The sequence below is a fragment of the Bos indicus x Bos taurus genome, chromosome 23, assembly GCF_003369695.1.
Source record: "Bos indicus x Bos taurus breed Angus x Brahman F1 hybrid chromosome 23, Bos_hybrid_MaternalHap_v2.0, whole genome shotgun sequence".
Taxonomy (NCBI): domain Eukaryota; kingdom Metazoa; phylum Chordata; class Mammalia; order Artiodactyla; family Bovidae; genus Bos; species Bos indicus x Bos taurus.
This window is the reverse complement of record NC_040098.1, coordinates 53432235-53449584: the sequence shown is the minus strand read 5'-3', so window position 1 is coordinate 53449584 and position 17350 is coordinate 53432235. Positions and strand designations below refer to the sequence as shown.

Below are 17350 nucleotides of genomic sequence, written 5' to 3'. Positions count from 1 at the left end.
CCTGAGACATCCCAAAGAGAGATATTAAACTACCTGAGTTCATTTGACATGTTAAATTACATGGGAAGTATTGTTGGAAAGTGGTGAATCTCGTCAGGTTATAGTGTATGGTTGATGTTACTAATATAGATATCCTAGAAATTATGTGAAATTCATGAGAATCTGATATGTCCTGGTAAAATGTTGTCAGTTGTAATTCTAGTTATCATATTAAAGTGTTACATATCACAGCAATGACCAGGCTACTTTGTCAATTGCAATTTAATCAGATTTTAAACACACCTTCTATGGTCTCATTCTGATGCCTTTGCAAGAATACTGCTACTTGAAGATTTATGGAAAAGACTTCTAAGATTCATCGATAAACACATTTTGTTTGTTGTTATCTGGTACAGCTGGTACCGGACTGGGATTTAGTCTACTCTCTATCACGATGGTGTGATCACTCATCTAGAGCCAGACATCCTGGAATGGGAAGTCAAGAGGGCCTTAGAAAGCATCACTACAAACAAAGCTAGTGGAGGTGATAGAATTCCAGTTGAGCTATTTCAATCCTGAAAGATGATGCTGTGAAAGTGCTGCACTCAATACGCCAGCACATTTGGAAAACTCAGCAGTGGCCACAGGACTGGAAAAGGTCAATTTTCATTCCAATCCCAAAGAAAGGCAATGCCAAAGAATGCTCAAACGACCACACAATTGCACTCATCTCACATGCTAGTAAAGTAATGCTCAAAATTCTCCAAGCCAGGCTTCAGCAATACGTGAACCATGAACTTCCTGATGTTCAAGCTGGATTTAGAAAAGGCAGAGGAACCAGAGATCAAATTGCCAACATCCACTGGATCATGGAAAAAGCAAGAGAGCTCCAGAAAAGCATCTATTTCTGCTTTATTGACTATGCCAAAGCCTTTGACTGTGTGGATCACAATAAACTGTGGAAAATTCTGAAGCAGATGGGAATACCAGACCACCTGATCTGCCTCTGGAGAAATCTGGATGCAGGTCAGGAAGCAACAGTTAAAACTGAACATGGAACAACAGACTGGTTCCAAATAGGAAAAGGAGTATGTCAAGGCTGTATATTGTCACCCTGCTTATTTAACTTATATGCAGAGTACATCATGAGAAAACGCTGGACTGGAAGAAGCACAAGCTGGAATCAAGATTGCCAGGAGAAATATTAATAACCTCAGATATGCAGATGACACCACCCTTATGGCAGAAAGTGAAGAGGAACTAAAAAGCCTCTTGATGAAAGTAAAAGTGGAGAGTGAAAAAGTGGGCTTAAAGCTCAACATTCAGAAAACGAAGATCATGGCATCTGGTCCCATCACTTTATGGGAAATAGATGGGGAAACAGTGTCAGACTTTATTTTGGGGGGCTTCAAAATCACTGCAGATGGTCATTGCAGCCATGAAATTAAAAGACACTTACTCCTTGGAAGGAAAGTTATGACCAACCTAGATAGCATATTCAAAAGCAGAGACATTACTTTGCCAACAAAGGTCCATCTAGTCAAGGCTATGGTTTTTCCTGTGGTCATGTATGGATGTGAGAGTTAGACTGTGAAGAATTGATGCTTTTGAACTGTGGTGTTGGAGAAGACTCTTGAGAGTCCCTTGGACTGCAAGGAGATCCAACCAGTCCATTCTGAAGGAGATCAGCCCTGGGATTTCTTTGGAAGGAATGATGCTAAAGCTGAAACTCCAGTACTTTGGCCACCTCATGCGAAGAGTTGACTCATTGGAAAAGACTCTGATGCTGGGAGGGATTGGGGGCAGGAGGAGAAGGGGACGACAGAGGATGATATGGCTGGATGGCATCACTGACTCGATGGATGTGAGTCTGAGTGAACTCCGGGAGTTGGTGATGGACAGGGAGGCCTGGCATGCTGCGATTTATGGGGTCGCAGAGAGTCGGACACAACTGAGCAACTGAACTGAACTGAGCTGACTATGTTAAGAGAACAAAGTTTTCTAAGAATGAAGCTTTCAAAAACAGATTATGAATTTCTTTGCCTTTAAGTGATTTATATTTGTTTTTAAAATCTTTTGTTACTTTGGTAAAGTAAATAAGCATTCTTTAAGATTATGGAACATGTGAAAGCTCATTCTGCCTCCACAAAAAAATAACACCTCACTGTTAGACTTTTGCTATTCTGACATCCTTAAAACATGGCAACAGTCTACTCCTAAAGTGGGGGATTAAAAATGCATGAACAGTAGCTGTAAATCAAGAAGTCAGGGCTATGGGAAATCCAAGATGGCTGCTTGGCTTTTCCCAGCTCCCTAACAAACCTCATTTTTATTTGATGTGTTATATTGCTAAAAGGTTTAATTAATTAAGTTATTTAAAAGGACGCTCTAAGTTTGTTTCTAAATGTTCAAACTGCCTCACAGTTGCACTCACCTCACACGCTAGTAAAGTAATGCTCAAAATTCTCCAAGCCAGGCTTCAACAATACGTGAACTGTGAACTTCCAGATGTTCAAGCTGAATTTAGAAAAGGCAGAGGAACCACAGATCAAATTGCCAACATCCACTGGATTAAGGAAAAAGCAAGAGAGTTCCAGAGAAACATCCATTTCTGTTTTATTGACTATGCCAAAGCCTTTGACTGTGTGGATCACAATAACCTGTGGAAAATTCTGAAAGAGATGGGAATACCAGACCACCTGATCTGCCTCTTGAGAAATCTGTATGCAGGTCAGGAAGAAATAGTTAGAACTGGACATGGAACAACAGACTGGTTCCAAATAGGAGAAGGAATATGTAAGGCTGTATATTGTCACCCTGCTTATTTAACTTATATGCAGAGTACATCGTGAGTAACTCTGGGTTGGATGAAGCACAAGCTGGAATCAAGATTGCCAGGAGAAATGTCAATAACCTCAGATATACAGATGACACCACCCTTATGGCAGAAAGAGAAGAACTAAAGAGCCTCTTGATGAAAGTGAAAAAGGAGAGTGTAAGAGCTACCTTAAAGCTCAACATTCAGAAAACTAAGATCATGGCATCTGGCCTCATCACTTCATGGCAGATAGATGGGAAAACAGTGGAAAGAGCGGCAGACTTTATTTTGGGGGGCTCAGAAATCACTGCAGATGGTGACTGCAGCCATGAAGTTAAAAGAGGCTTGCTACTGCTGCTGCTAAGTCACTTCAGTCGTGTCCAACTCTGTGCGACCCCATAGACAGCAGCCCACCAGGCTCCCCTGACCCTTGGATTCTCTAGACAAGAACACTGGAGTGGGTTCCCACGTCCTTCTCTAATGCATGAAAGTGAAAAGTGAAAGTGAAGTCATTCAGTCGTGTCTGACTCTTAGCAACCCCATGGACTGCAGTCTACCAGGCTCGTCCGTTCATGGGATTTTCCAGGCAAGAGTACTGGAGTGGGTTGGCATTGCCTTCTCCGAAAAGATGCTTAGGACTTGGAAAGAAAGTGATGACCAAACTAGACAGCATGCTAAAAAGCAGAGACGTTACTTTGCCAACAAAGATCTGTCTAGTCAAGGCTATGGTTTATCCATGTGTCATGTATGGATGTGAAAGTTGGACTATAAAGAAAGTTGACTGCTGAAGATTTGATGCTTTTGAACTGTGGAGACCCAACCACTCCATCCTAAAGGAAATCAGGCCTGAATATACATTGGAAGGACAAATATGAACCTGAAACTCCAATACTTAGGCTACTTGATGCAAAGAGCTTACTCATTTGGAGGTCACTTTGATTTGCCTGTGAGTGTGGCAGCCCAACCTAGGTGCAGGGCCTCAGGGGCAATTGCTACTGAATAATGACATTAAAGCAAGTGCATTCCAGCCCTGTGTGACTCTCAGCACACAAGAGACTGGGAAAGCTATCTATCTTGGAGGAAGGAAAGGCAGGCGAGAGAATGTGTTTTCAGGGCTCTCCTCGCAGCTGGGGTTCGGCTCCTCAGAGGTCAGACCACCAAGCCTGCTCCAAGGGCCTCAATTCCCAAATCAGGGCCGTGTGTCACCCTACACTTTCCGAGCCTTGCAAACACATTTCTAGGTCATCGCAGTACTGCCCATGGGGGAGGAGGCTTCGGGAGTGTATCAGCACCACAGCAGGGTGCCATGCTGGGGTCACCTAGCCGAGGGCACCTGGCACCACCCATGGGCCCCTGGCACCTCCCATGGGCCCCCTGGTGAAGAGTGGCAGGCGCAGCCCTGGCTTGCGAAAAACTGAAGCGGAGAGCACAGCTAGCTCTGGTAGAAGGAAGCAAACAGCCACGGGAGGCCTCGCAGGCAGTTGCTGGGCCACCCCGCGTTAGGGCTCCCCAGGCAAAAAATCACTAAAAATTGGTAACACCAATAATGCCACCAATAATTTAGAAAGTATTCCTGATTATGTGTTGAAAATAATTCCTGTAAAACCATTTGTTGCTGTTCACTCACTCAGTCGTGTCTGCCTCTTTGAGACCCCATGTGCTGCAGCATGCCAGCCTTCCCTGTCCTTCACTGTCCCCGGAGATCGCTCAAACTCAAGTCCATTGAGGAAATGATTATAAAGGACTCTACTTTTTAACATATGTGTATTCTAACTACAAGTGTGCTTTTTCACTTTTAGAAAGTAGTATTTGAAAATGAATAAATTACATATGAATCCAAAATGTGCCTAATTCACAAATAGAAATATTTAATTTCCTCCACTTTTCTATCCATGGAATATCCTGTTTAGCTTTGTATTATATTTAGCATAATGAACATTTGTTAAAATAAATGTCTATTAAAACAAATAAAATGTTACATATTAAAGTTTTACTCCGCTGAGAAGTAAATATGGGAGCCGGGTATTTTAAAATGTCTTTATTCTATTATTTAATATGACTAAAAATAATCTAAACTTAAAATATTACATATATTTATAAACAATATTTTTATTAAACCTCAATTTTTGGCTTCAGAAAATTATAAATAGTCAGACAGGAGAGTTTGAGAGGGGATATATTTATTTGTTCTGATATTCTGCTTCAGAACTTCTGGGGAACTTCCCTGGTGGCTCAGACGGTAAAGCGTCTGCCTGCTATGTGGGAGACCTGGGTTCAATCCCTGGGTCAGGAAGATCCCTGGAGAAGGAAATGGCACCCCACTCCAGTACTCTTGCCTGGAAAATTCCATGGATGGATGAGCCTGGTAGGCTACAGTCCATGGGGTCGCAAAGGGTCGCACACGACTGAGCAACTTATTCTGCTTCAATGAGCAATACTTTCTCAAGTTAAAACACACACGTTTTGGCATCTGATGACAATTCCTTACTCCTGATAACTTATTTGTCTTTAACTTGTCTCTTTTCAGCAGTTCAGAGACTAGAACAAATGATTGAAGAGAATATTACCAGGTGATGGAACTCATTCTTTTGGGTTTTTCAGTCCAGAGAGAGAGTGAAATCCTTCTCTTTCTTCTCATTTTAGTGGTATATTCTCTAACTCTGGTGGGAAACATTGGCATCGTTTCCTTAATCCGGTTGGATCCTCACCTTCACACACCCATGTACTTTTTTCTCAGTAATCTGGCCTTTGTAGACTTCTGTTACTCCTCATCAATAGCCCCAAAGGTCCCGGAGACCCTCCTGAGCAAGCACAGGTCCATATCTCTCTATGCATGTGCGCACAGCTGGGCTTTTTCCTGAACTTCTTGATTTTGGAGACGTTCCTTCTTGCAGTAATGGCTTATGACCGCTATGTGGCCATCTGCGATCCTCTTCTCTACATGGTGATCATGTCTCAAAAGGTGTGCATGCAACTGGTAGCAGGCCCTTACTGATACAGCTTTTCTGTTGCTTTCCTCCACACAGTTGTTACTTTTCGACTGATCTACTATGGCCCCAATGTTATTAATCACTTCTATTGTGATGATGTCCCTTTGATGGCCCTTGCCTGCTCAGACACCAGCCTGAAAGAGATCTTGATTTTTATCTTTGCTGGATTCAACATAATCAGCCCTTTGACCACGGTCCTTATTTCTTCCCTATACATTGTGGCTGCCATCCTGAGAATTCAATCTGCAGAAGGGAGGCACAAAGCATTCTCATCCTGTGGTTCTCATCTGACTGCTGTCACTATATTCCAAGCGACTCTGATCTTCATGTATCTGCAGCCCAAATCAAACCATTCCCTTGACACAGACGAAGTGGCCTCTGTCGTCTACACAATAGTCATTCCTATGTAGAATCCCATGATCTACAGCCTGAGGAACCAAGAGGTAAAAAATGCCTTGAGGAAAGCCTTTAAAAAATGTTATTTCCTGTCTCTAGTAAACATTAAAATGTATCTTGTAACACTGACTGTCTTGAAACTATGCCACACGCAGATGTGTTGTTTTTATTATCTTTGATAGGTTAATTTTATTTCTGCCATTTTTATATGAGCAAAATGACTTTGCACATGTGTTCTATTTTTCATATAATTTATAAGTAAAAGGTTTAAAAGACTATAATGCACATTTTTAACAAATTGCTACTATTTGCATCTGTGACACTTGATAGTTTTGACCTGGATAGTTTCTATTTAACTGATAATAAGATTTAGCCACTGCTTTCAAAAATGTTTCTATTTTACACATTGTGGAAACAGAACAAGGGAGGTGGTAAAGTAAATTTCTTGTCCATCCCCATGTCGTTCCAGGCAGTAGCTGTTCCTCAACTGCACCCTGTCTGCTAAAAATAATTCCTCTCTGCTTCTGACTCCCACTAGATTCACTGGTGGTCACTCTCTGTAATTCCACGGTTCTCATGTTGTTTGAAAAGATGTCATTTTTCGACATGCAGATCTGGAAATCAGGGCCAGCTTTTGGAAAGTCATACTCTCTTTTTCTGTATCAAAACAAAAATGCAGACATACCCTTATATTCCCTCAGCAAGGCTTAAGATCCTTTTATATTTTAGGGATTTGAAGACATTACAATGGTTTGACAGGAAGCGATAGTTTAAAACCAAGTTTAAACATGGTTGCTGTCAGATGTCAGGAATATTGTTCTATGTTGGGGTGGTTGTAAAGTGATGCAATCTAAGACCCACTTAAACCATCAACTGGAATTTTTTTTTTTTAATTCAGATTCAAATGTTTGGTGTCTACCATGTGGGTGATATTGTGAGCTATTCTCATAGGGCAAAATCAAAAACATTCCTGAATATGCTGAATAGTCTGCTATTTTGGAAAATACTGGCAAAAAAATTGATTGTATAAGTTATTTAGAAACAGTTTAGCTTATTTTATCCAAGTTATCTTAGTAAACATTTCATTGTTAAATTAGATTTCACATTTATGTGAAGACATCAATATTGCCATGTTAAATTATTTATATTAAACTTTATTTTAATTTATGCCTCACCTAACCTCAACACCATTATTAAAGCAGCAACAAGGTGTTCTAAGTGGATGTAAACTGTACAAATTCTGAAGAGAAGCAATGAATTGCAATCCTGATTTTCAAGTTCTTAAATCAACTTCGTTTGGGGTCAGGGAGCACAGTTGCACAGAAATTAATCTTGGGAATCATGACTGTCAATTGCCAAAGATAAAACTCAAGAGAGGAGAACATCTTTGTTGTTGCTATTTTTTAAATAATTCCAAAAGTATAATTTAAATAGTTAAAAGCACAGCAGTGAGCTTCTATAGTAAACTGCAGAGTAAGGGCTGGACCTGAGATTGGCAATGTGAGAAGGGTTTAAAGGTCAGTGAATCTTTCAGAAGGACTCTGGTGCCCCTTCTGGGTAGCACACTGGATTCAGGGGAGGTTGCTGCAAAACCACAGGTTTACTAAGAAACTTCAGATACATTTGAAGAGCTCCTAGAGCAGACAGGATGATAGCCTGGGACACTAAGAAAAACCAAGTAAAACCCAAGTTCTAACTTTTAAAAATTACTGTAAAGAAATATATTAGTTTCATCAGTCCGCGTTAACAAAGCACCACACACTCATTGACTCAGAACAACAAAAATTTATTTTCTCACAGTTCTGGAGCCTACAAGTCTGAAGTCAAGGTATTGGTGGAACCAGGCTCTCTGTGAAGCTCTAGGGGAGGTTCCTTCCTTGTTCTTTCCAGCTGCTCATGGTCCCAGGCATTCCTTGTCTTGTAAGCATCTTTCCAGTCTCTGCTGTCTTCTCATGGTCATCTTCCCTCTACATCTGTGTCCAAATTTCTTCATTCTTGTAAGGACATCACTCACACTGGAGAAGGAAATGGCAACCCACTCCAGTGTTCTTGCCTGGAGAATCCCAGGGACGGTGGGGCCTGGTAGGCTGCCATCTATGGGGTCGCACAGAATCAGACACAACTGAAGCGACTTAGCAGCAGCAGCAGCACACTGGATTAACCGTCTACCTTACTTCAGTATGACTTCATATTAACAATTGCATCTTCAATGACCCTACATCCAAATAATGACCCTATAACCCAATGATCCTATAACCAAACTCTGAAGTTCTTCAGGTTAGGAACTTAACACATCTTCTGGGGGAACAATTTCACTCATAATAAGTGCATATAAGTGTGTGCATGCTCAGTTGTGTTCGACTCTGTGTGACCCTATGGAATGTAACCCACCAGGCTCCTCTGTCCATGGGGTGTTCCAGGCAAGAATACTGGAGTAGGTTGCCATTTCCTTCTCCAGGGGATGTTCCCCCAGGGATTGAAATCATGTCTCTTGCCTTGCAGATGATTCTTTGCTGCTGACCCATTGGGGAAGCCCCACTAATAAGTAAGGACAGTTAAAGATGTGCTGGCTCAAATGTATGGTGAAAACACACCTTATCTACACCTGCAAGCACAGCGCAGACAAAAAATAGCTGAGATTTCCTAAGCTTAAGAAAGAGAGTTGTAAGTACCTAAAAAGGCTAGCGAAATGGCCTAGATGATGGGTCAAAAGGGATCCAAAACCAGTTAATGTGACAACTGGACTCTTAAAGGTCATAACAAGCCCAAGGACTCATCAAGTAGTTACGACAAAGGGATATATAACCTAATATCTAATATAGATCAGAACCTTGACTTTTTCTCCTTCTGGTTAAGACAGAAGACAAGATTCCCTGATCTCAATACCAGAATAGTTTCTGAAGAGACTTGATCATTCTCAGGTAAAAATTGTCCTAGTGAGTGGTAAGATGCAGAGGTGAAATGCCAAGGATATGTTTATGGAAAGTATTATAAGAGCAAAAATATCACTATAGCTAAATGAACTCCCAAGCTGCAGTGACTTAATAATTTATTCCTTTCTCAGGCAGCAGTATGAGTTAAGGGGTTTGGGAAAGGCAATTAGACCCTCAATATGTGGTTTCCATCTTTGTCTAAAAAGTGATCATTTCAGTGGCAACATTTTCAAGTGGGAAGGAAGAGAAAAAAGTCCATATCTAATGGCTTTAACATAGAGAAGGTGATCTTCAGGTTTCAGGCACCACTTTCTACTGATGGCTCATTGCCAAGACTGGACAACATTATGTATCCCACTGACAAGGGGCAATGGGAACAGTGGTGAACAGCTGGATGACAAATGTTTTACTTATAAAATAAAACATAAAATAATGGACACTGAGGAATATGTCTGCCATAAGGATCACAGAAAATGTGATCTTAAAGGGTCAAGTTATAATGGTCTCTGTCAGTACGATTGTTTCTTGAGCAGCCTATCATTTCATACTTGACACCAACTTGTTAGAAGCAAACTTGGGTGATTTGAAAACATTAAAAAAAAAAAAAAAAACTCTGTTAATGTAGTTTCCAACACTAATCAAATAGTACTCTTTCTTCCTGCTTAGAACCTAAAGTTATGAAAAAGAACTCTCCTCCCACCATCTGCTTTTTCTCAGAACCAATCTTAGGGAATGTGGCTTGTGGGCAATTAGTAAATTAGCCTGAGTAACAGTACTTTCTGTGCTTAAATGAATCCATCTTTCCAGTGATACTACCACAAGTAAATGTTACTTCTCAGAATCTTTCTACATATGTTCAATTGTGTACCCCTTTTAATTGGATTAGCCCCTAAACAAGAATAAACTCCGGAGAAGGCAATGGCACCCCACTCCAGTACTCTTGCCTGGAAAATCCTATGGACGAAGGACCCTGGTAGGCTACAGTCCATGGGGTCGCTAAGAGTCGGACACGACTGAGTGACTTCACTTTGACTTTTCACTTTCATGCATTGGAGAAGGAAATGGCAACCCACTCCAGTGTTCTTGCCTGGAGAATCCCAGGGTCGGGGGAGCCTGGTAGGCTATCGTCTATGGGGTCACACAGAGTTGGACACGACTGAAGTGACTTAGCGTAGCGTAAGAATAAACTCATTCATGAGAAATTACTTCTACTTCTGATTTGCTTTTATGCTGGTATTATTAGCAAGAGTCAACAAGGACAAAAAGTGTATTCCACTTATATTAAGAATGAAGGTAGATTAAGTGGACACCAATCAACATAAATTGAATTGTAAACGTGTAATCAGATCCCAATGGATACCAGTTTGAGCTGTGCTGATCCCATGGATGGAGGAGCCTGGTGGGCTACAGTCCATGGGGTCGCTAAGAGTCGGACACGACTGAGCGACTTCACTTTCACTTTTCACTTTCATGCACTGGAGAAGGACATGGCAACCCGCTCCAGTGTTCTTGCCTGGAGAATCCCAGGGACGGGGAAGCCTGGTGGGCTGCCGCCTATGGGGTCGCACAGAGTCGGACACTACTGGAGCGACTTAGCAGCAGCAGCAGTGCAATGACATTTAGTTTTACACAGATTCTTACCTAGTTGATGCACTCTAGTTATTAAAAGCTTGACTTAAGCAGCTAAATACAGATCTAAGAATGTAATGTTAGTGACAAGAATTTGGAATCAAACAATACCTTCATCATAGCAATCAAATGTTTAACAGGACATTCTTCTGATCAAAAGTTAGATTTTAAATGACAAAAATCCATATTGCTTCATCTTTTTAAACTATGAGAAGGACATGATAGGCTTTACTCATAAATTTTTCACCTATTTAAATTAATGAAGAGAAAAACAACTAGCCAAAATCCAAACCAAAGAGTAGAATTACAGTGAGCCAACAGATGGTTTGAAACACAAATAGTGTTAATTATAGAGCAATATATACTGAGAGTTAACCTTCTGATTGATTCATGACACTAGCTGAAGATTCTGAAAACATTTTTGTTTTCAAAAGTCCATGCATGTATGAATGTTATTGAAAGCTTTTTTGATACATGAGGATCCACCAACTTTTACATTCATGGAAAAGTGATGAAGTCTTAATTTTTTCTCATGAAATTACATATTACTTTAAAACAAGTGAAAAGCAATTATATATAGAAAATATCCTAAGAAAGCATATTCAACTCTTACAAAAATACCTCCAAATTAACGTGTGCTTATCCAAATGTGTTTATGAGTTATCCGATGACTACACTTAGCACAGTTTTACATACACTGTGACTAACAGTAATAGGTCAGGGTTAGTATGTTTGCATATGTAGATAAAGGAGGCTTAGTCCTGAGAGTCCGTTCACGGGGTAAACCATCACTGTGTTAGACTGGACCTCTTAGTATATTTAAGTGTTGCCTGTATACAGTTTATTTTAAACAGGGTTATTTATATGCCTGGACATTTATAACAGGAAGTGGCATACATGGAATTATGCACTGCAGGTGCACTGCTTCAAGCTTGCCTTGACGATTGCATTGTTGACCGCCTCTTTCACATCTTCGTTCCTCAAACTCTAGATCATGGGATTCAGCATGGGAATCACTGTGGGGTAAAACACAGCCACCATCTTCCCCTGCTCCACAGACTCTTCAGTAGGCCTCCTGAGATACATGAAGAGGAGAGCCCCATAAAACATGGTAACAGCTGTCAGGTGGGACCCACACGTGGAGAATGCCTTCCTCCTGCCATCGGCAGAGCACATGTGCAGCACGGCCGCTATGATGAGGGTATAGGAAACGAGAACCACTGAGAGGGAATATGTGAAATTAATCCCAGCAATAACAATCATGGTGCATTCTTTAACGTGGACCCCTCCACAGGCAGTCTTGATAAGAGGAGGGTCAGCACAATAGAAGTGGTTGATTTCAAAGTTTCCACAGAAGTACAGGCCATATGTCCAGAGTGTGCAGATTTGGCTAACAGAGAATCCATAGATGTGTGTCACAGAGATGAGATGAGCACAGACACTCCTGGACATTTTACTGCCATAAAGCAGAGGGTTGCAGATGGTCATGTAGCAATCAAAGGCCATCACAGCCAAGATATATACTTCCACGTGGACAAGGGCTCTGAAGAAGTAACACTGCACCAAACACCCCACACAGGAAATGGGTTTTGTCTGATAGTAAGTTTTCCAGCATCTTCAGAGTGACAATGGAAGAGAACCACACATCCACAAAAGACAAAGGACTCAAGAAAAAGTACATGGAGCTCTGAAGCTGGAGGCTGATGCTGATCAAAATAATGATACCAGTGTTCCCTATCAGAGTGATCATGTAAACTACTAGAAACACCACAAAAAAGAGACCCTGAAGCTCCTGACGACTGGTCAACCCCAGAAGAACAAATTCTGTCACATCTGTGAAATTTGGCATTGCCTTCACTTAGACCCAGTCTGCAGTGCCTATGGACAAACTAAAAGCAACAAATGGATTTATTTTATTCTTGAAAATTTTGAGTCATGTTTATCAGTATTCTAGTTCAAATAATATAAAAATCAATGTAGACTTTGCACAAAGTTTAATATGAGTATATAATCACATTTATGTCCTTTAATAGGACTTATAGGTAATTATTACAATATTTATTAGTTTCTTAACTTTAAAACGGACAATTACATTCATATACTACTAGTATTAGACACTTATTTTTGCTAAATTATTTCAATGATGCTAACATCATAGAGAGCTAACAGAAGTAAAGCTAGACTGAGAGTCATCAGAGAATGACCAAATCCATTTCAGCATATTGTCTTATAGGAAATGACTTGAGACTCATAAATGTAAATATTCAATAAGGTCAGACAACCACTTTGTGCTGACCAGGGAAGTAATAAGAGTGAATCATTGAAATGCCATTGAATACTATTTTTGTGTATGATGGTTGCCTGTCATTGTCTATATTAATACAAATGCACATGTAATATTAACCTGCTCATTTCCCTATGACTTGGAAGATATCCTTTTTTTTAAATGTATTTATTTATTTTTGTCTGCGCTTGGCTCCTCTTGGTTGGGTGTGTGGGCTTCTCACTGCAGTGGCTTCTCCTGTTGTGGCGCACTGACTCTAGGTGAGCAGCTTCAATGGTCGTGGCTCACAGGTTCTAGAGCACAGGCTCAGTAGTCGTGGCTCTCGGGCTTAGTTGCTCCATGGCACGTGGAGGCTTCCTCCAACCAGGGATCGAACTTATGTCCCCTACATTGGTAGGCATATTCTTATCCACTGAGTCACCAGGGAAGTTCAGAAGATATCTTCTTATCTACGCAATTTTACGGGATGATTGTCTTAAAGCTTGGTCTTACAATCTAGCCATTGACATACTTTTATACACTATGCCAGCATATGATATAAAAAGCTTTCAACTTATGAAAATCCTCATCATGTTTTATTTTATTTAGCTATATATTTCACTTGTTTGATTACTGCTGCTTGCAGGATGAGGTAAGCAGTATTTAACAACACAGACTGTATCAGTTTAACAGTTATCTCAGTAAAGTAAACCGCGAGTGGTTCAATCACCATATCAAAATTATATCAATATACAAATTCTATATACATATAAAATTCAGGTGCCATGCTTTTAAAATTATTGTCTTATTTAAGATTCTACTGCTTTTCAGCAACAATCCATTACATGTCTAATTATTTTCAAATTCAATGTCATTACAATTAAAATGTCCACAACGAATGTTTTCTCTGTTTAATACACTTCCCCAGATAAGTCTTCTGAGAAGTAAACTGCTCTGAGTACTTAGGGATGCATCTGTAGGATTAACATCATCTTGGGAATTTAAGATCCCCATAATAACATTGCTTCAAGGGAATATTATGACATAAAATGGTCTGTAGTTATATTTGCTTATAATAATTCATTTACAAACATCAAAACCAATGTTATGTCAAATATATTTGCTATATTATATTTTTATTATATTATATCTAGAAGTAGTCTAAGTTTTGCAGTATGAAATTGAACAAGCTACACAAGATTTTGGTTTGCATTATAATTGATTCTTTTTGAAAAGGAGTGAATAAAAAATACAGAAATGAGACAATTTAGGGAATGGAACTACTATGAGATGGAAACGGAGCATGCTGATAAACACAGAAATAAGAAGAGGCAGGCTGCACACAGAGTGGTCAAAGATCTCTCTGAGGATGTGACTTTTCAGTTACGGGCAAGTAGCCAGTTATGTAAAAATATTGAGGAAAAAGAAAATGAAAATACAAAAAGTTAGAAGAGGAACTATTTTAAAAAGTGTATAAACTCTATGATTGTATCATGCCTCCCTCCAACTAGTAGCAACTCACAATTTGGAAGTTGATTAATCTCTGTAAACACTCTTCCTACCCCTGAAATTATTCGTATGGGAATTAAATACACCATAGAGAAAATGATTTGGGCACATAACATAGTCGCTGATATTTCAGTTCTGGTCTGGGTTCACCTGTACCCTATATTTTCATGATCATAGATCTTCTGGTTTCTAAGTGTGGATAAACTAAGCCAGATGAGAGTTACTGATTTTGACTGGGAGATAGAGCTAAGACCAAGAATTTCCATATATAAAAACTCTTACCTTCGCTTGGTGAACCCATAATTACCTAATTAACAGTGTTTGATTTGGATGATTGGTACAACTAATTATAAGAGGATGAGATCGTTAGATGGCATCACCAACTCAGACATGAGTCTGAGCAAACTCTGGGACATAGTGAAGGACAGAGGAGCCTGGCATGCTGTAGTCCATGGAGCCTCAAATAGCCAAATATGACTTAGTGACAACACCACCAGCAATTAAGTATAAAATATATAAAAAATCATGAAGGCTCCTAAGAAACATAAAGTAACACTACTTCTCCAATTTCCCTTCCTGTGTGATATGTGGGTTTTCTTCCACTTTTCATAATCATTAGCTCTGTGATAGTAGAGTTTGTCTCATTCATTTTAGAACACTCCAAACTGACTACAGTAGTTGTTATATACTGTAGACATTCAGGGATATTCACACATGATTTTTAAGCATCCTGATCTCCAGATCAGCTTCATAGAATGCATTACTGTGTCCATAACTAATCAAATCTCTATTTAAAACCTGTTCTAGTGCCAACAGTCTCAGTTTTAAGGTGAGATAACAGCTACCTTTTGCTGACTCCTTACACGATCTTTTATAAACAAAGGTCCCAGGAGAGAGGTTCTAATTAGCATCTTTCTAAAAAATGAGAAAACTGAAGCACTGACATACTAGAGGCTCTCCTTGGATCAGACATCTGCAAATTGGCCAGATGGAAATGCAAACCAATTAACTGAACTCTAGGGGTACACTCAATAACTGTATATCACTACTGCCTCTTTGATAACCTTTCTCTAATATTCTATTTCTCTACATTTAAAATGCAGTTTGCTTATCATCCAAAAAAGGGGAAAAGTTATCCTTTTGATAATTCAATGCTTGATGAACCAGAAGAGCTTGACATGGCTATAGAGCCTGAAAAACAGAGTTCTTGGACCACCACTATCTATGCCTCTCAAGCTTAGGTGATCCCATAGTCCTAGGGCCAGATGACTGAAGTAACTTCTCATAGAGAGCCACTTTATTAGATAACTATGCATCGTCTTTTAAAGCAATTAAGCATATAGAATGTATAATTTAGAAATTTAAAATATTACTTTCATTAACTTTTCAGGAATTTTACACACACACACACACACACACACACACACACGATACAGCAAAGGTATAATTATTTCTTCAATATAGTGAAAGACAGGCAAGCGTGACATGCTACAGTCCATGGGATGGCAAAGAGTAGGACACAACTTAGTGACTGCACTGGGAATAACAATCATCCCAATGACACCATACTTTCAATTCCATTCAGATACATTTTAAAACACAACGTGAAAATCACTGGGTTTGTAGAGAAGATATAAGAGGTAAAACCTAAAGAGCAAAAATTCTTGTAAGTCCCTATGGTAGCAAGATATTCTTATGAATTTTTATATCAACTATTAATACAAATAGTAATATTTCCCAAGTATATAATTCCAGACAATAAAACACTGATAACAAATAGGTCCACAAGGAAGGTCTTAATCTCTTCTTCAAAAAAGGGCTAAAAATTAAAGATGTGACTGCATTAATCTCTATTGCAAAGACTATAAAATTTGCAGACCTATCTTCAGCAGCAACAAAAAAAAATGATAATTCCTCACTATTTATAATAGAATCTTGAACACTGCACACACTGAGAGCATCTCCCTAAGGAACTATCCAGATAATGATGAAACACATTATAATAAATTATAGAAACATCTCAGGAGTAAGGGAAGTTAAGGAGGGTTAATCAGAAGAATGTCTTCTGATAACATTATGTGACCAGTATCCTTAATGTCATGGGTATAATCTCTCCCATCTTCACATGGTATATTATCTGCCTCAGGAAAGCACCTTGCACCTCAGGAAAACATTCCTGGTTTGCATTATACAATGTTGCTCAGTCACCTTCTTTTCTATTGTGCTTTAGTCCTAATAAGCATTATCTTTCAGGCCAAACACAGCAATGCACACCCTATGCATCTCATGGCTGTTGAAGAGATCCCAGGTGCCTCCAAAGTACAGATCACAGAGAAACATCTAGGGAGAATGAGTACAAGTAGAGGTCATTAGTGGAGAAGTTGACTGTAGTAGAACAATTTATCAGTGAACTCTTTCAGGCTCTTTTTGGAGTCAGTAGAGCATCAACTTCGATGTCAGTTAGATCAGAAATAAAATCTTCACTCTGCACCATAATTAACTGCCTGTCTTTGGAAAAGTAAGATTCTCAGTTTCAAAGTTCATCTGTAGAAAAAGGAAACTGCTGTCTCACAGTGAGGTATGTGGATCGTAGACAACATTAGGAAATTCCTAGCACAACGCCTGTCTCTGATGAGGCAGTCAAAAAATTGAAATGAGCCATGAATTTTCACCTATCAACAGTTCACAAGATCTCGCCACCTATTTGTGATTGTGATCAGTATTATCTCTGTGTTGAAGGATAAAATATAAAAACAAACAAAAGAAAACTGTGTAAAATAATTCTGAGGTTCAGTTTCTCCACAAAATATGGATAGTAGGGGCTTCCCTGGTG

General features: G+C 39.5%; 2 pseudogenes; one reads left to right on the top strand and one right to left on the bottom strand.

The window, feature by feature from the left end:
• The first annotated feature begins 5310 nt into the window (after window positions 1-5310).
• LOC113881807 lies at window positions 5311-11132 on the top strand (annotated as a pseudogene).
• Window positions 11133-11382: 250 nt separating this feature from the next.
• LOC113881943 lies at window positions 11383-12673 on the bottom strand (annotated as a pseudogene).
• Window positions 12674-17350: the final 4677 nt, after the last annotated feature.